At 36.2% G+C, this 21,219-nt stretch overlaps 1 pseudogene; it reads right to left on the bottom strand.

Annotated features, from left to right (window-relative positions):
• Positions 1 to 701: 701 nt before the first annotated feature.
• On the bottom strand, positions 702 to 801 carry LOC116914149 (annotated as a pseudogene).
• Positions 802 to 21,219: the final 20,418 nt, after the last annotated feature.

Raw genomic sequence — 21,219 nt, 5'->3', positions numbered from 1 at the left:
TATGTTCTGAATGTTCTGAATGAGGTTTGCTAATCTTAAAAGCTTCCACCAAACTTTACTTGGACCCATCAAATCAAAGGTTAATATGAACTGTTATGTCTAAAATATCTTGAGTCAGATCTGACCACCAGGCAGCCCTTCCTATACCTATATATGAGCTGACTATGGTTTTTGTGGCTGACACTGAAGGCTTCTAGTAATACACCAAAAAGTTATTATTATAATACTCATGTTTGGTTATCTCAGTGTTCTGAAGTTCCCCTGTTCACCACCCATCCACCTTACTCAGCACCAATCATTTTAAAGGTTAGCTAATAATACTGTGCTTAGTAAGCCTTCTGCTCCCGTCATTGACCTTTAAACTTTTGAGCCTCCTTTTTCCTATCAAAACCCTACCCTAAGAGCAGACTAGCACTGTAATTAGGCTTCCAAATCTTGTTGTGCAGTCCTGGAGTATTATGGTGTGCATTCAATAAACTCTTACCACTGCTCTGAGATTAACATATGCGTGGTTTGTGTGGCAATTTCCTGAACCCCATCATTCTCCACCAGTAACTTGCTTCAGTTAGTGCTACTCAGGGTTTTTGGGATCATCTCAGGAGTGGTCGCAGAAGTGCTATGCCTCACTAATGCATTGTGGCAGCAGGCAGGGGTCAAGTTAGTCATGACTCATGGTCAACTCTGGCTAGCTTTATTTAGGGAATGTCAGGCTACTAATCAGATGTTTGTAGGTCAGAACAATGCTGCCTACTTGTATACAAGTGACAGAGCAGCCATACCTGCAACACCTCTAGGGACAGCTGGATTAAGAAAATTTTGAGCCAGAGAAGATTCTTATAGTATAGGATAAGGGTCTATAACAAAATGGCCTGATCGAAGAGTCCTGCTGGGTTTAACATGACTTTCTTAGGGACAGAATGACAGTTCCTGACCCTGGGGCAGGGCCGGTGGGTGTGAGTCTCCACTTGTGTCTATGGCTGCTGCAAATTAGGAATTGCTTGCATAATATTGTATTTTACCTTCCTCATTCAAGAAATGCCTCTTTGTTAATGTTAATGACTCCATGATAATCAGAGACACCACAAATCCAGGAGACTTGATGGTCTCAGTAAAAATAGTAAACACTAGGACCCTCAGGAAAATCCTTAAGGCTGTGGGAAAGAACTCTAGATACATGACTTAAAACATATATAATTTCTCAACTATGAAAATATGTAAGGATGCAATATGAATTCTATATGAAGCTTCACAGATCTAAAAGAACAGAGGCAGCCATACTATGAGCCAACTGGTCAGAAAGATACTAAGGAAGGAGGTAAAGAGATTTAGGGACTGGTGATCTCAGGAGATCCCACCCAGCTGAATTTTTCTGTTTATGCTTACAAAGACAGACACATAACCTAATTCAGGGTCAATAAACCTGAGACAGAGCAACGTTAGACCCAATGTCATAGAAATGATAATTTCAGGATGGGGTCCCATCCAGCTAAATTATTGTCTGTACTTAACAGAGGCAGGCAGATCTCTGAAATATTTTTTAATGTTAAGAAAATGTGTGCTTGTTCTCTCCTAAGAATTAAGGAGCTAGGAATCATAGGATGCTGATTCATAGGATAATCAAATGCTCAACAGGAGTAAGTGACTGGATTGAAATGTAAAATAAAAAATTCAAGAGATGAGCTATCCAGAGTATCCTTTTAGAATAGCAAGAGGGAGCTGCTTGGAAAACTATCTCAAGAAGAACATAAAGAGCTGTCTAGAGACCTCCAGAAAAAGCAGATCACCGTGAAAGAAAGAACAACAGAGAGAAAGCAGACTGGGAAGCTGTGTCCAGCAGAGCTTAGACCCACAATTTGACTTTGAGTCCTTTGCTTTCACTGCTCCCAAACACCCCTTTCTCAGAACTCCTCTCCAAGCCCAGGCTGGTCCTTGGCACAGTTATAATAGCATTTTATTCCTTCATTGAAAGGTTCAGAAACTCTACATCAGGCACTGGAACAATAACTTTCAAACATATGTAAAGCATTTCAACTGGTAAATTCTATAATTGAGTTCTTTCCAGTAACTTTGGAAATATCTCATCTAATAAAGAATGAATTGTAGGTTGTTTGAAAAAAATATTTATGGTATGGCAAAGAATTAAATTCTACAAAGAAATAGTGGTGATTTATAGCAAGCCCCATTGACAATACCATGTATTTTGTCATTGGACAAATGTTACTTAAAAAAAAATCACTGACTATCCTCTAGTAATTGACTCAACAGCTAAGCCAGACAATATGCTGAAAGAGTGAGCACCCACTCCTCCATTATTGAATGGCCCCAACCTGACAGGACAGAATCTATCTTGTACCCAGGCTACCATTTTATAAAATAGGCCCTGTCCTTAGCTTAAACTTTAATTACTGGAAAAGCTACAAACTGTTCCTGGAAGGAACCACCCTAAACAGGGGCCATCAGCAGAAAAATACCTAACATTCCAGATGCTATAGATAAATATAGATAGATTATACAAGTATAATCTATAACTATTAAGACAACTGAAATCATTGTTAGCCAATCAAGTAGCTAAGGAGTCCATAAGCCCCTCATCGTGCTATATCTGCAATAAAAAGACTGAAACTTGGATACTTAGAAGGCCTTCTGCACTACTTCTCTGCATCAGTTATGCAAACCTCACATTCAATGCATGTGTTAATGCAGAAATAGACCTACAATGTTAAGCCTTAAAGCTTGTGTGCTTCAGAGCCAATGAACCAGACACAACACCCAGTTCGAGATTTACAGATAAGCTTGGCAAGGCCATGGCTTCCACCACAGACTGTCTTGAATCCATCCAGCAGCAGATCACCTTCCTAGTAGGGGTGATTCTCCAAAACTGGAGGGCCCTGGATTTAAGGATGGCTTACCAGGGAGGGCCTTATGTTATATTGGAGAAGGAATGTTGCTTCTATATCAATGAACCTGGGTTGGTGGGTAAGACATACAAATGCTCAATTTTCTCACTTGGGTGATACCTCCAGATACACTATGTGCCCAACACCTCTACCCTACGGTACTCAAACATTGTGGTAGCATGGCTTCTTCCCCTTTTTGGCCCCATACTGGCTATTAAAGCCAAACTCCTCCTGGCACCCTGCCACACTCAATTTCTAAAATGACAGATAAGTAGCATTGCAAAAGTCACTGCCTACTTTAATTCTGTTTCAGTACCAAACCATTTCCAATATAGAGGCTAATGACTATGATGATACCTCCCCATAATAAGAGGGGGAAGATATGGATGAAACAAAACCAGAGGAAATGGGCCTGGAGCAAGTGTGAGGTCTAGAGATGTCCAAACCCCAAAAATCTCATTTTGAGACCTGCAGGTGTAAAGATTGTTCCCTATCTGTTCAGAGCCTGCATTCTACAGTACTCATATCCTTGGGAACCTCACTTCCACCTTTGTTAATTTAGTCACATAGCCTGCTGGTCAAATTACAGGTTTAAGTACCTAGAATTCCTCTTCATGCAAATAAAGCATTCTCAGCATCTCAGTACCAACCAATAATGTACAGTCACCCACAAAACTCCCAACCAATTCCCCAAGGTTTATATAGCCCTTATTACCCCCATATAAAGAGAGCTGTAACACTGAAAATCATCTTGGAGATGGCTTATTTCTGCCTGGTACTTAAGCTAACAACGGTACTGCAGACCCACTCAACCCGGATAAGCTTGGTTCCTTTCATTCAAGCCTGGTGGACATCAGTCCAACAGTGTCTAAATACCCCAAGGACAGCAGCAGTTTGGCCAAGGAATCCCCTGAGGCTCTACAAGTAATAAAGCTAATTGCTACTGTTGAGTATATGTGAAAACTAGAGGGTAAGGCTCAATTGCCAAAGACCCTAGCACATTTGGTTTGCAATTTCTGAAGAAATCAAGCTGAAACTAAATTGGAAGCTCCCTTCCTGCTGGCTGGTTTTCATAATGCCAGAAGTTGCATGTGGATAGCTGAAGGATAAGTGTCACCAAGTTTCCTGCTGGGCTACAGACCTCATATGCCACAGTACAGAGATGCTAGGCAAGATGTGCTTGCTTGTACAAGAATTGAATGACTATCATGGGTACCAACAACAGTGTCCTGATTGGATTTAAGGCCTACTCTACAAGAAAGGGCTCATGTCTTACACTGCAAGTCTATTGTACTCCATCTACATCTTGAGCCAACTGAATTGTGCCAACCACATTCAAGCCACTCGAGAGGATTTCGTGGCCATAGCTAAGTCTCTCCAAGAATGCCCAACAAGATTCATCTAAAGCACTCTCTTATCCATTTCATAAATCTTCTCCATCAATTCATGCTGACAGTCAAGATTTTTATCATTTATGTGATTATTTTCCTTTTTATAAGGGAATCTAAGAGCATGTGCAATTGTACGATATGTTTGTAGGTGAGTATAGATGTTCAGAAGATATTCATAAATTTTAATATAAAACCATAAAAAGATAGAACATTTTGATGCAAATACATAAGGGACAGGATAGAAAATCAGGAGGTGGACAACAATAGAAGTATTGTTTAGTTAACAACTAGTGTGGGGAGAGATACTGATGGGGTACAAGCGAGCACTGTACACATCAGTGAGTACAGGAACCTTATAATTTAGTAAATATGAGGAGATATCCAGCAAAACTGCCTCAAATTCACTTCCAGGGAATCATCTATTATCTTAGTACTTTGAAACTGAAATGTAAGCAAAATTGTTGTGGAGAGAGGACAAAGGCTTTAGAAACACCTTATATTTTCCAAAAGGGAATTTTTCTTTATCATATTAGCATTGAGTTCAATTTGACTTTTTTACAGGGAAAGTTGAACTACAAGATAAAATGTTCTAACATCACTCCCCAAAATATATACAAATTAAAATAATTCGGGAACTATAATTTGAATTATATGAACAGTAAGATTATAGATGGATACATGAAAAGACATGGCGAAGCAAATGTAACAGAATAATTCAAGGGGTCTAAAGACAGTAGGTACCCAGGCATTCAAGAAAGTTTTTGTTTTCTGTATATGTTAGCAATCTTTCTTATGTTGTATTGCATAAACAGAATAGCAGAGTGGTGATGGAAATAGTGATTTTCTAGTTTTTTACCTTGTCGATTTTCTGATATGTGAGACTGTTCTTTCATAAGACTTGTGTATAAATTCTTCCTGTGCTGAAATATGATTCACTTGCCTCAGAAAATTTTGGTTACGTCGTTTGTTTCTGATTTACTTCTATGAACGTTAGCATTATGGCTTTAGTATTGACTTCGCGAGACATCAAATTGGGTTGGCACAGAAGTTGTGATCTTTGGCAACGGCAATCACCAACGATAAAACAGCAAATCAATGTTTTGAAGAAGTTGTCTCAGGAGTCAAGGAGTTACTTTTAAGAATATCTTTGTTAGATGCCTTTGAAAACTCTCAGATATTTTTGGAGGAATTTAATGATAGCCAGAATTCTTGTTGCATTAAGACACAGATCATAAATCCTTCAATATGTGATTATGACTATGTCTTATTTCCACCGCTTATTTAAATAAACGTATACTTTAAATAGCTATGAAGTTGGATGGTAGCTCACAGTTCTATTTCTTAAGAATTCGCAATATGGAGTGCTATGATCGGCTGCCAGTGAACATAGCTGACACTGGATTGTGTTACATTCTATGTGAGGCTGGCATGAGGTTGACTACTACAAGGTATAATAAGAGCAGTAAGAATTTGGTAAGGGCTTGAGATGACACCATTTAGGCATGGAAGAGAACAAACTTGAGTTGAGGGTAGTGAAAGGTCCGTCAGCGTAGCACAAGAAAAGACATGTTCATTGAGCAGCAGATTGCTTCGCCTATCTTCTTACTAAATGAAAATTAATACAGATATTTAACAAACAAAATAGGCACTTCTCACATAGTTAAAAAGAAAATTGTTAGGCCATCCAAAAATCTCGCTCTTTGATATATAGTTAAGGTAAATAAAAATCAATACGTTAAAGAAAACTACTACACTATGGAACAACTAAAGTGTCTATAAACTGGTAAGTGAACAAAACAAACAAACAAACAAGTCTTGTGTAATTTGTATACCCAACAGAATCTCACTCAACCTGAAAACCATTTTGTGACAACATGTTGGGGAAATAGTATTAGCGAAACAAACCAAACAAAGAAAAATAAGAACAAATCACGTGATCTCACTTACATTTGGAAACGAAAAGGTTATCTTGAGATAAAATTAATGGCAAAGCCCAGAAATAAGAGGGATGAAACAAAAAGCGGTGAGGGAAAACAAATGATAAATTCATTAAAACTAATACTAGAGAAGAGAAAAGAGTTCCAGGGTTACTTTTTATAGTAAGCAATGGTAGAACATGAGTTTTTACTATACACGCATGAATATAGTACTACACAATGCTGGAAGACGTGTTTTGAATTGTTATTATAAAAATGATAAACAGTTGAAGAGAGGCATATGCTACATTGAAGAGGGCCACACGTATGTGTCAAATATCACATGGTACACATCAATCATAATTTTAATGTTTAATGGAATTGATACACATAAATAATGTTTCAAGATCACATATCTGCTTTGCCTCTAGTTCACAGTTTTATGTTTACTGCATAAAAGAAAGGCAAAATTTTCCTGAAAACAGTGAAATTCTTTAGCTTCATTGTAGTTCCTTACACAGATTCATTTCAAAGTCTTGGAGAACCCCAATTTGTGTATAATTTTGAATATTTTCAAAGATTTTTAGTTTATAGATTGTTTCAGTCTAGGTCTTTTATTAAAGACACATACATATAATATTAATTCAACTGCCAAGGTGTTAGAATGTATTACTACCTAGTTTGTAATAGATATCTATTCAGTATTTGCGGAACTAATATATAAATAAAGTAAGGAGAACTTAAAACCTTTTTTTTTTTTTATTAACTTGAGTGTTTTTTTTTTTTTTTTTTTTTTTTTTTGTTCTTTTTTTGGAGCTGGGGACCGAACCCAGGGCCTTATGCTTCCTAGGTAAGCGCTCTACCCTGAGCTAAATCCCCAGCCCTTGAGTGTTTCTTATATACATTTCGAGTGTTATTCCCTTTCCGGTTTCGGGCAAACATGCCCCTCCCTCCCCTTCTTTATGGGTGTTCCCCCAACCCTCCCCCATTGCCGCCCCTCCCCAACAATCACGTTCACTGGGGGTTCAGTCTTAGCAGGACCCAGGAATTCTCTTAACCTTGTATAATGTGCAACGTGAGAAGATAGTGCGAAGGGTTCTCCATCTTGTATTCTTTTGAGGCCATTTTAGGTTTAATTAGAGTTTGTTCTCCTTCACAGGAAAAGCCATGAACAATGACCAAATTCTTTTATAATGATCTAAGGTTGAGATGCCCAAGCAAACTTGGCTTCTCTGTTATATGTTTGCTTGTTTGCACCAAACCTACTCCTACAGTTGCCAGCGAGATAGCAGAATGTGGTCTTTGCCTTTAAAAATACTTTACTGTAAGCTTTATAATTTATTTCCTAATATATGACTACAGACCCAGCAGCTAGAATAAAGACTTTTAATTGGCTATAAATGGTGTCTGCGTGGTCATTTTTGATCACCTAATAATTGTAACAAAATGTATTGAATTAATTTAAAGCCCTAGTATGCTGCATAGATATTTATATTTCCATAATAGCACAAAAACAGATACACGTGACTAAAGAAAGTTTGATACAGAATGAGACAAAAAAGAGTAGATATATGTTATAAAATTCTCAACCTTCCCCAAATCCACATGGTCGTTATTTTTCAATGAATCAAAAAAAGAAAACAAGTAGAAGGGAAGAAAGAGAAAAAGAAAAAAGGAAACCAAGCATATTGAGTCTTCTTGTTAAAGCACAATAGGCAATGGGCATACATATTTTATTTTTTCTAATAGCTATCAAGAACAGCCTTAGGCAACTGGGGTTCAGTTCCAAAGATTTTAGAAGAAAGTGGGCAGCCACTGGAGAAATAAAATACTGATACATCAGAAATTTTAAATATCTCTACAAAACAAAAGAGGCAACAATAATTGAGTAAGCTAGTGAAATAATTAGGATGCCTCCAAGAGATTTTAGGGCAAATTTGTAGTAGGCATGTTATAAATGTTTATTAATAACCAAATAAAGAAACTGAGATATAGCATGCTGAAACTCTACTGGACATTACTTTTTGTAAATTTTTTAAATAAAACGAAGGAATAAGACATAGCTGTTTTCTTAGTCTTGTTTGTAAGGGTCATGTTATGAAAAGTTGGATTAAGCATATTAATGTGTTTCCGTCTGCTCTAATTTACAATTCTCTTCCTTCTTTAATGAGATCTGCTCTACAGCCCATAAAATAATTGTTATGGTAAACTGACTTTTCAAAATTAGCTACACACCAGTTGGTCCAGAAACCTATTCCTCCAGACCATTCATGCACAAAATACCTTTGTGGGAAACTCTTTCCAAACGTGTAATGACTGGAGCTCGTCCAGAAGTTTGCCTGCAGAGTCTCTGCATGGCTGTCAGTGGGAGCAGTCTAACAATTTCGTTTCCTCAGAAGTGCCTCCATGATAGTGCAGGCATCCTCTGGCCAATACCAGGTCAGCTCTGAGAACACATTAAACCCAGGCAGTGCTTCCAGAGAACTTGTTTTCGTTAACCTGCACAAATGCTATCTGACCTAGTGTCTGCCTGTATGCCCAAGTGATCCAGAGAAGCTGTTCAAAGACTCTTAGCGGGACTGGAAAGAGATTTCCATGGAAGAATGCAGCATGCCCTTCAAGCCACCGGCTTATTGTTTCATTCTCTTTTCCCAGGTATCCCCGGTGTTATCTCTCATACTGTTATTGTTATTCCGCCAAAGTGACTCCTACGGGAAGAAGGCAGGGACAGAATTGGAGAGCCCCATCCTTGCCTCAAAGGCTAGGAGCATAACAAAGCTCATACCACTGAGAACCCATTGTCTTTTAAAGAATCAGTTTCAAAGACACATGGGAGGAAGGTTAAGAGAAGGTGCTTGCAAGCTCTTTTTTCTTTATTAGAATTCCAACAAATCAAAGGGCTACCAGGGATGATCACACTCCAAACAGATTCTGAGTAGCATAAATATTTTGAAGTGCTACAGTGTGTGTTCCAGCAAGCATCCTGCATATTTGAAAGAAAAAAAAACATGAAGCTTAACTTAGAACAATTAATACCTGCATTTTTTTCTTCACAGTTAAAATATCTATGGGAAAATAAACTAGAATGATCAAGGATATCTTTATCATCGCTTAGCACGGTTCATTTTTCTCTTGAATTATGTTCTATATTTCTTTACTATCTCGTTTTTGTTCTTTTCTTGAGTGCTTTACAGTCTGTCGTACAGAAGAGGATGATGTGTTATCCTACTAACAATGACAAAACATTTTCAAATCTATTTTATGCTTAACATTTAGGTTGAGGAAATGAGTAACAGTGTTTTTATTTTACAAACATCTGGGATAAACATGTATGTAGGCTTTATGTTGAGTGCATCGGTGTACTGAGAAAACTTGGATTACACACAAGTTCTTTGGCGTACATGTACTGGTCATTTTATGTAAAGTCTCTATGTTGACAGAACTTCAGAATTGGCAAATTAGTTACCATCTTGTTGTTACCTCTGCATTAATTTGACAAATAACTAGGAATTAAGAGACATGAACTTCTGAGCCTTGAAGTGAGAGGTTTGATAAATGCATCCCACTTAGGGCTGAGTGATCCAATGTCCTTGATTGTCTGTACACTGTCCAGTTGTGATTCTGAGTTAATTTCCATGTACTGCTAGAGACACTTTTCTGATGAGGGTTGTGAGATAGATGGATTGACCTATGGGTATAGTAAGGTAGCATTATACATTTTTTAATATATTCATATAACTGAATAATGACAGTAGGTTTCTCTTCATAGGGCCAATTAAGATCGGTTTCATATTTGCATTAACTATATAAAATGTGCATTTCATCTCATGGAGTGAGCCTTCCATCCAACAAAATTGGGCTCTGTTGCTTCCATAACTTTTGTGTTTCTATTGTTCCAGGACATTTCCCAGCCACTTTCAAGGTTCCTACCTGGGTAAAACTGGTGATTAATTTTCTCCTCCTGTGGCATCCAAAATATCTTTTAGCACTATAGCAAGTCAAGAGAGGTGAGTCTTCTAGTTGACATCAGTTTGATTTCTCTAATTTCACTTTCCTGGTGGCTAATGATGTTGAACATTCCTTAAACTTTTCTTGGTCATTCATTCCTTGTCGTTTTAGAACTCTATGTCTAGTTTTAATATCACGTTTTTGCAAATTAGGTTATATGATTTATGGACAACCAGTTTGTTGTGGTAAATATTATTTGGGAGTTTCTACCCCACCTCAGATTATTTAGTTCCCAAATAGAAGATATAAAACCTTTATATTTATAATAACTCTTAAAGCATGAGAGCTGGACAGATGTCAACCCCCTATGCTATTTTTTTCCACAACCTGTCAATTACCCCAAGATATCACTTGTATATTCTGCCTGGCACTACTACTTGAACAGACTGGTCCTCATGGCCATACACTTATGACCCACCTACTCCATGATGGCTTCCTTCTTTCTCTTTTCTCTTTCCTTCTACTGGATGGGCCACTGGGTAATCAGCATTTATCCACAAGGCAAGGAATAAGTGATGAGAATATTTACACAAAGTTGATCCAGGAGATTCTTGGTATAAGCATCACAATGCCATGTCTGGATTGAAACAGGATATGAGGACAGAGAAACCAGCATCTGAATAACAAAATATCTAAATGCAGTGTACAAAAGTATCATGTCTACATTTCCCCTGTTTTGTCTAGTAAGGGGGGCTTTCTAGCAATATAATAATCTATACAAAATAATAACAATTATGAAGATTATTAGGTTAGATTTACATTATAATGTCTAGTACATAACTATATGGAAAATTTGGGTTAAAGTATTTTATTATCTATACTATCTTGGTGAGTTCAGACTTTTGAAACCAAATAATATTTGCTGCAATACCAGGTTTTTTAAAGTTTTTTTTATTTCTTTGAATATTATAGAAAATAAACATTTGGAACATATATATATATATATATAATAGGTAGATAGTTTCCCAGTCAATTTGCATGATGATAATGTCTTTTGCTGTACAGAAAAGGTATATATGCCTTCTTTTATAGAGAAAGTGATGTCATAATTTGAGCCTTATGAGTTTCAGTTTACTAATTTTTGGTTTTACTGCCTCTGTTATCAAGTTCCTGGTCAGAAAACCTCAGGTTTATCAATGATTTCAATTGAATTATATACTTTCTCTTCTGTTAGATTCAATGTATTTTCTCTTTTTCTGAGGTTTCTGAATTGCTAGGAGTTGAGCATTGTACAAGGTGAGAGATAAGGATCTAAGTTCATTTTTTGCCATGTAGCTATACAGTTCAATGACCAAGACCCTGTCTTTTCTCCACTGTATACTTATCTCTTTGTCAAAATTCAGGTGTCCCTAGCTGTGATAAGTTGTTTTCATCTTTAATTCAGTTCCCTTTTTTCCTACGTGTCACTTTTCATGTCAATAGCATGATCTCTTTACTGATTTATTTCTGTAATATAATTTGGAATCTGTGGTAACAATGCCTCCAGCAGTTGTTTTATTATTCAGGGTTGTTTTGGCTATCCAGGTGTATGTGTGTGTGTGTGTGTGTGTGTGTGTGTGTGTGTGTCTGTGTGTGTGTGTCTGTGTTTCTATAGGCAGATGAAATTTTTCCTTTCACTTTCTGTAAAAAATTATGTCAAATTTAATGGGTATTGCATTAAGTCTCCAGGATGTTTTGGGTAGGATGTTTATTTTTACTTTATTATTCTTATTGATCTATGAGCGTGGGATGTTTTTACACTTTCTCATTCTTCTTCAATATCTTTCTTCAATATCTTTAAGGTTCTTATTAGACAAGTCATTCATTTGCTTAGTTAGTGTTATTCCAAGAATTGTTTGGCTGTTGTGAAAAGTACTATTTCTCTCTTTCATGCCACAATTGTCATTTCAACACGGTAAAACTACTTAATTTTGAGTGTCAATTTCAAGTCATGTTAATTTGCTGAAAGTGTTTATCAACATTGAATTTCCTTGTTGAGTTAATAGTGTCTTTTATATACAATACCATATTATGTACAAATAAGGTTACCTTAACTGCTTTTCCTCTTTGTAAGTACCTCATTTCGAGTGCCATGTTGAACAGACATAGAGTGCTTGGGCATCCTCGTCTTGCTCCTGATTTTAGTGGAAAGAGTTGAGTTTCCATGAGAAAGAAGGATATTGGCTGCGCACTAGATGTAATTGTTTTTATTATTTGAGGTATGTCACTTCCGTACCTTCTCTCTCCAGACCTGTTGTCATTCAAGCATTTTGGATTTTGTCAATGGACTTTTTTGCATCTATTGAGATAATTATATGGTTTTTAGTCATTTATTCTGTCCGTGTGGTAGATTATATTATTCATTTAAGAATGCTGAACCATCCTCGTGTATTGAGATGAAGCCAACTTGATCATGGTGGATAGGCTTTTGATATACTGGTGAATCCATTTTTGCAAGCATTTTATTGAGAATTTTTGTATCTATGCTCATATAAGCCATTTGTTTTTTTTTTTTTTTGAGTCTGTGTATGGTTATGGTGTTGGTGCAATAGTGTCTTTTTTAAAAATAATTCGTAGATACTTCCTCAGTTTCTATTCTGTGTAAAGTGTATTGCAATTAGGTATTTTGAATATCTGATAGAATTCTGAGCTTAATCCATCTTTTATTCTCTTTAAATTGGGAGATGGTTCTATTTCATGAGGAGTTATAGGTCTCTTTAGATTGATTATTTTATCTAGGTTTAACTTTGGTAGGTCTTATATATGAAGGATTTTGCACATCTCTTCTAGGTATGACAGTTAGTTGAAATGCAGTATTTTAAAGTATGTTCTTGTGATTCACTGAATTTTCTCAGTTTTGGTTGTAGTATCTCCTCTTTTATCTCTGATTCTATTAATTTGGATGGATCCTGTCTCTTTTGGTTAATTCAGAAAAAGATCTTTCAATATTCTTGATGCAATAGGCGATGCAGTAATTCCTAATTTATCAAAGTACTGAAAATAAGTGTCTCAGCTATAGGTGTGGCATCTATAACTCTTCTTCTTGTCAGGGAAGATTGTGGAAGAAGGAGGGGAAAGATTGTAATAGCCATGGGTTGAGAGGAGAGTTATGAATTTCTCTCTTTTGGATATGATTTGGTACTCACAATCATTACCAGACATGTTTAGCCAATGGCATAACCAAGCTCTGACCATACTCTGTAGATGACTTAGAGTTGTATCATCTTAAGTACTGCGAGCATTCATACCACCATGTGAGGCAAAAGGAGAAGGATATCTCTCATCATAGATATTTGCATTTGGGCTGAAATTAATGTCATTCATAAATGGAAATCCACTGAAGTAGAAAGAAAAAGGTGAAAAGCTAGAAAATGCTTCTCTAAATATGAGTATGCAAGTAAATTGTAGAACGTGAGCAAGAGTGAGAGCTTTTAAATGTCACAATGAATGGACTGAGGCATTTCAGAGAAACAGTAAACACATAAACCTGTGTTCAGATTGCCTTTATACTTGCCAGTGTTTACAAGAAGGTAGCAGAGAAAGAAAAGATCATGATGGAAAAAGTAAAATTTCTCATGGATATTAATAGTGTCTGATATAGATTTAAACTTCTGCAGAACCCATTTCTTCTTTCAATTTAAGCCAAGGATGAGTATGACTTCACTCTATACTATATTAAATTCTGGAGAAAAAAACATAAGAGATGCCTAAAAGAAATGTAACTCTGAAAGGCTGTATCATATTAATGTACTGTCAGGATAAAAACGATGTGAATAATGGGAGGATTTACAGAGGGCATAGGAAGCTGGAGTAGAAAAGAGAGTGGAGGAAGATTTAACTAAGTGTAGGATGTTTAAAAATAGCCTGTTGTTTTATAAGCTTCCTAAGTATATATTCATGTTAAAAAATTAATCCTCATTGAAGACATTTGTTATCAAATAAAGTGTGGCAGGGCCAAGGGTGGCACACCTCCCTAGAGATTTTGATCGCAGATCTCCAAAGAACCAAAGCAATTCAGGTTATTTCCGTTGTCTATTTGAGGACCAGAATTTAAAGATAAGACATTATTGCTGAAAATACTATATGCTTTGTTCACAAGTCATGAAAAACTTAAATAGTTGCAGACAAGGAAATTTCTCTCATGTATGCTGGGATTCACAACATTATCAAATGCTACATAGGATGCTGTAGGAAGGGAGTAATCCGGTTTTATCCAGGGTGAACCCTCTTAACTACGATAAGAACTGCAGTGCCAAGATATGCTATTAGATACAATAATGCAGTGAACATTATTAGAGTATCCAATTATTTATGATCAGATTGAAGGTCTACAGTGTAGGAAAAAAAAATCATGCAGTATACCATTGTAAATACGGCCATGAATCCATAGTTGGGGAGTTCACAAGCTCTAGTGGCAACCAGATGAATATTTGCTTAACTGATATAGTGTCCAACTGCTCTACAAATCAATATCTTGATGCCTATAGAATAATGCAGCTCTCAGATACCAGAGAACCTTTTTTTAATGTATTCGACAGTGATTAGCATAGAATTCCCACAGTTGATCAAAATGTGGAGAAAAAGTATGTATCATGTATTCCGCTACAGAGCACCACTACCATCACCATCAGCAGCAGGAACCAGTGAGATCAATTTTGCCTTAAATTTTTCCTTTTTGTTCAAGAGCCTCTGGTGCACGGTTGCAAGTTGGTAATTCGAGGGAGGTTTTATAGTTGTTTATTTTGTTTTTGTTTTTGTTTTTCCTGGAGCTTTATGGCAGCCAGTGCTTAGCAGATCCAGAATAGTATTTACAAATAGGGAAAAAAGAGGTTTAATTTTATTTGCATATTTGAGTGTATTTTGCATTACAGTGCTGTAAGTTATGCTTATATCACCCAGAGGTCAAGATATTTACTATTCTGTATGGGCAGTCAGAGAAAATGTGACCATATCCCTTTCATTCATTTTCCTCTAGGCATCTTCTTAGAATATTTTTATTTATTCAAATGATTTATGAGCACTGTTTTTACCTTATTTTTCCTACATAAAACATTAGGAGATAAATATCAAAAGTTTTTTTTTTATTTTTAAGAATATCTCTCTAGGGGTAATTTTGCATGAATAAACCAACACCCTTTTAAGCTTCAGTTTTTTAAAACTTCAGTAGAAGAACAGTGTTGAAGCAGTTAAAACCCAGTGAAAATGGTGCTATTTTAATAGTATTCATGCTTTAGTTTTCAGTTAATCATATTACTACACCTTAAAGGTCCTGACATATGAATACTCCATGATTACAAATTTAAAATAGCTTTAAAAGTAAAACTTAAATGAGTCAGACTTTTTTTTTCTTTATCTGCCTCAGGCAATGAAGGAATTTGCTGTGTTTCAATGAGACATTTGAAATTTTCCTTATTTAAACTGTCCCAACTTCAAAGCACTCTAAATACAAATCCATCTTCTTTGGCAGCCTCAATGTCACAAAGTTATCAAGAGAACAAAGCCCACCTTCAGCTGAATAAAATGATACTTTTTTAAAAAGACATTTCATTATCTTCAGCCTAGCGCAATCTATAAACAATCAGCACAATACTGAATTAATGAATAATCTATTTATGAAAAATACTATTAAAACTTTCAAGAAATATGAATTTAAAAGACCCAATTTACAACAGTGCAGCCCATAGTACTACAGAGGGGGAAAAACATCAATGTTTTGGGATATTAGCAAAGAAGTTGACAAATTTGATCTTTCTCTCCCTTTTTTTTTAAAAATGAAGTATCATTGAATCAACTTTACTTGTTTTGAGTTCTGGAACTTGGTTAGCAAAAGAAACAGATTTATTTTGAAAAAAAATGTTTATTTGTAATCAAAATAAAACAATCATTTGGTTGAAAATTGTGGGTGTTGGGTTGGTTTTCTTTTGTTAAGATTATAACATTTGAATACATTTAGTAAGTGTGGTAGTTTGAATAGGAATGTCTCCCAGAGACTCATTTTTATGAATGCTTGGCCCACAGAAAGTGGCCCTATTCAGAGATATGGTTGTGTTGAAGTAAGTGTGGCTGTCTTAGTTATGGCTCTACTGCTGTGAACAGACACCATGATCATGGCAACTCTCCTAAGGGCAACATTTAATTTGGGCTGGCTTTCAGGTTCAGAAGCTCTGACCATTATCATCAAGGTGGGAGCATGGCAGCATCCAGGCAGGCATGGTACAATGGCTGAGTTCTACATCTCCATCTGAAGGCTGCTAGTAGAATACTGGTTTCTAGGCAGCTAGGATGAGGGTCTTGAAGCCCATACCCACAGTGACACGCCTACTCCAACAAGGTCACACCTACTCCAACAGAACCACAGCTATTCCAACCTTCTACTATTGCCACTCCTTGGGCTGAGCATATACAAATTATAAGAATGGTCTTGGTGGAGAATGTGTCACTACAGAGGTGGGCTTTGAGATCTTACAAGCTCAAGACTGGCCGGTATGTTTCAGCTTCCTTCTACTGTTTGAAGAACAAGAGGTAGAACTCTCAGTTCCATGTTTAGCACTAAGTCTTCCCGTGTGCCACTATGTTTTCTGCCAGGATGATGATGGACTAAAGCTCCCAAAGTGTAAGCTAGCTCCATGGTCATGGTGTCTCTTCACAGTAATAGAAACCCTAAGAGATTAGCAATTACATTACTTGAGTTAATTTTAACTTGGCATCCTTAACAGATGTTTGCTAGTCAAGACAGTATAGCAAATGTCTTTAGCTCTTCAAGATCCTGTTTGTTTTGACTCCGCAGGCACTCATTCCTGAGCAGTTAAGGATCCTTATAAATATCAAGTTGTACATATATAGGTTAAGTTCTGAAAGTAATTTACCCGCTCTTCTCAAAGCTCAATTTTAATCAAAATATATCCCAGCATACATCCTGAAACAGAGACGGTCCAATCTGCACATTACTGAATGACAGTATGGCAAACTGGATAGTTTTTCTGAAATACTAAGAAGAACCCTTTCATCATATAATATCTATGCATAACTGAGTGTGTAGATGATTAAACTCCAGTGGATTTTGGGAAGGAGCATGCACAGGGAATAAAAAAAATATGTAACTGAAATCTGTCAATAAAAGATTAAAACCAGTCCGACTTAGTAACCAAATACCTCCTGTTGTCAACTGAATAAACGAAAGCACACATAATAATCGGGGCCCTTGCTCATTTTAACTGTTGACCACATTTTTATTTCTTATCTTTGTATAAGTTTTCTTATTACTTTTCAAATTTGTGTGACACTTATTTCAATTCCTATAATAAAATAGCACAAACCTGAAAATACTTAACCCAGATCATGCCCCTGGTCAGAAATTGGGTGAGGATGGAAAAAATCACTACTAAAATTTACTACTTCTGTTTTCTCTTCTGTCAATTGTTGCTGTTGTTTGAACGAAAAGGGACCACATAGGCTCGAAGGAAAGAACACTATTAGAAGGTATGGCCTTCTTGGAGTTTGTGGTGATCTTCTTGGAGACAGCACATCACAAGAAAGAAGTGTGTGTTGGGGTGGAGGGTGAATTTGAGGTTGCAGATGCTCAAGCCAGACCCAGTGTGACACTCACTTATTGATGTCTGTTGATCCAGATGTACAACTCTCAGCTAACTCTCCAGCACCATGTCTTCCTGTGTGCCATCTTGCTTATAGCCATGATGACAGTGGACTAAACTGTAAGCCAGCCCTAATTACATCCTTTTCTTTATGAGAGTTGCGATGGTCATGGTGCCTCTTCACAGGATAAAAACACTAACACAATGAAGTTCTAGTGTACTTTATAAGGCTGCTCTAATGCTTCCATAAATTATGTGATTGAAACATTTAACACAGTTCAGGAGTGATTTAATATTGTTATTACTTTTTATTTTGCCATCTTTGGTTCCTGTCTTATAAGGTGAACAGATTAATAAGGTAATACATTTGAACATTGTGGCCTTAGGATAATAGGGAAATAATGGATTCATGAGACCAATGGTCACAATAATAATCTGAGTATATTATTAACTTTTGTAATGATACACTATAATACACTGTCAGTGATATATGTCTTCATAGCCCTAAAAATTGACCTTGATTATGTGTGTTCTGAAATATAGGAACTCTGATAATGAAGTAGACCTCTCCAGATAAGCAAGCAAAACCTGTAAAGGTTTCTACTGTACTAGTTTTGTATTTCATATGAATTTTAAAGATACCTAATTTCTTATGAATTTTAAAGACAATTACTTAAATATTTTCCTAGGTAAATATCTCCCTTTCCTCCCATAAAGTAGACAAAAACATCAAATTATAGTTATGTTGACAAAAGGAATGAATATACTGGTCATAGTCTATACCAAATAATCAAACATACACATCTATGTACTTATCTACATTATCTTATTCAGTGTCCTTTTATTGGCTTCTTTGTGTATCTACAGGTATCCTATGGAATTCAGGCAATGTATTATGCTTTAGATATAGTAATCATTTAAGAGAAAAGGAAACAAAAGATGAGACTGTTAAAGAAAAAGAATAGTTCAGTTATGTGCCAGAAATTACATCCTATTACCTGTCCTCTGAGGAGGGAACAGCCTTGACTGCAATATCACCAGAAATTCTCTAAACTGTCTTTAAATTTTGAAATACTTAGATGAGATAGTTGTATCTAGGTTATAACTATATGAGCCATATAAGATCTTAGTATATGTATTACTCATCTCTGGTTTAGAGATACACAAGTAGAGGTTTGAAAACTGTGAAGAACGTGTTGAAGGAAGGCTCAGCACAGGGCATCCAGCTTTTCTAGATTTACCTAAATTACATTCCCAGTACCACTTTCAGACAGAGGACAGCAACTCCAGTTCCAGAACTTCCAATACCCCCCTCTGGCTTCTGTGAGCGTCTATACATATGTGGCACATGAAACAATCATATAAACATAAGCAAAAATTTGATAAAAATTTGATGAGCTGGTAAATGTTAGCATTTATTCAGAATTAGCATCTATGCTGTCCTAGATGGAACAATATAACTATATTGCTCATTTATGAGGGAAGGCAAACAATGGCTGTCACTCTGAATTAAGTGATACTATTGTAAAATATATGAATTATCTACAATTAATTTTAATCAACTTGTTAATGTGAATATAGGATTGGATTTAAAATAACAGTAGCAATAATGATGATGCTGTCATCTCTCACTGAGAATACAGTTTCATAATTAGACTTTGAAGTTTTAGTTTACGTAGTCATTTGTATGGGTAACATTAAATCTTAATTTAATGCCTACTTACATAGTAATGCACTGAATGTGTCAGGTGAAAAAATAAACAAAATCATTTAGAACTCAAGTTCATACATAGTTAAGAGACAAGAGACAAATTTAGAAGAAGGAATAAAAATATATAAAATAAATGTAGTGAATTTGCCAAGTGAAAAATTCTGTGATGATGTTTTTCTCAGTGTTTTTAATCTCTAATGAAAATAGAAAGTTGTTGGAAGACCAGGAAAGGCTTCTTAGGAAGATATCAAGTTTTGTACATGTTAGAGAGAGTGTAAGTTGCTCTGTCAAGCCATGAGAGTGCTTAAGAGAATAATGTTCATAATAAACATCACAGGTGAGGCCAAAGGCTTCTTGCTTGGCTTCATCCCCTTGGTACCAGATATATGATGTTGAATGTTAATAAGTACAAGAAGGGACATTCTGAATCATTGTACCATTTATTTTCTATTTTGAGATAAATATATGATAAACATAATCATATTGACTATTTTTAATCTTTGTCTAGGCATTTTATTCTACTTTTCTAACTCCCATAGACCAGCAATTAAAACTTTAATTAATGTTCCTGAGCTAAAGCCAAACAATGGCTCTCACTCTGAATTAAGTGATACTATTGTAAAATGTATGGATTATCTAAAATTAATCTTAATCAACTTGCTTGTGTGAAGATAGTTTGATTTTAATATGCTTGTTTTACAAAATAGATTATCTACTTGAACTATCACTCATTTTCAGAAGTGTCACTCCTAAAATCAAAATTAGAATTAACAGAATATTTTTTGATGCCTCGCCCCTCATTATAAATTCTTCCAGTCAGGCCAAATTGCTTTCCCAACCTCTCACTTAAATGCCATTGAATTTGCTGAAAAATTTCCCAATAAAAACGTCAAGTATTTTAATAAAGGCATAATTAGGATTGAATTCATATGGATTGTTTCATTTTTAATACAACTTCTTCCATTTTAAATGTAATTTTATCTTTTCATCTTTTCACTTTGCATCCCACTCACTGACCCCCTCCTGATCACTCCCTCTCACAATTCTTGCTCCATCCCTTTCCTCTTATCCTTTGAGCAATTGTGGGACGCCTGGGTATCCCCTGACCCTGGTACCTCAAGTTTCTGCAAGGCTATGGTTTTTTTGCTCCCACTGAAGTCAGACAAGGCAGCCCAGCAAAAAGAACATGTCCACAGACAGGCAACAGCATTTAAGATAGCCTGGTTGTTCAAGATTCACATGAAGACCAATATGTGCACCTGCTATCTGTGAGTGGGGAGGCCATGATGTGGCCCAAGTTCTTTGGTTGGTAGTTCAGACACTGAAAGGACCAGGTTAACTGATTCTGATGGTCTTTCTGTGGAGTTTCTATTCCCTTCAGGGTCTGCAATCCTTCCTCTTATTTCATAAGAGTCCCCAAGCTCCGTCCACTGTTTGGCTATAGGTATCTGTATATTTTTGGTGACTTGCTGTTTTGAGCCTCTCAGAGGACAACAAGCTTCTATCTGCAAGCATAAAAGAGTATCACTACTAGTCTCAGGGATTGGTTCTTGCTCATGGGATAGGTCTCAAGTTGACAATGTTTTTGGTTGGCCATTCCCTCAGTCTTTGTTCCATCCTCTGTGCCTGAATTTCTTGTAGAGAGAATAAATTTTCAGTTGAAAGATTTTTGGGTCAGTTGGTGTCTCCATCACTCCACTGAGTTCCTGCATTACTACATGAGGT

This window comes from Rattus rattus, chromosome 12 (assembly GCF_011064425.1).
Source record: "Rattus rattus isolate New Zealand chromosome 12, Rrattus_CSIRO_v1, whole genome shotgun sequence".
In the NCBI taxonomy this organism is placed as follows: Eukaryota; Metazoa; Chordata; class Mammalia; order Rodentia; family Muridae; genus Rattus; species Rattus rattus.
Note: the sequence above shows the minus strand (reverse complement) of the source record. Positions and strands in the feature narration are given on the sequence as shown.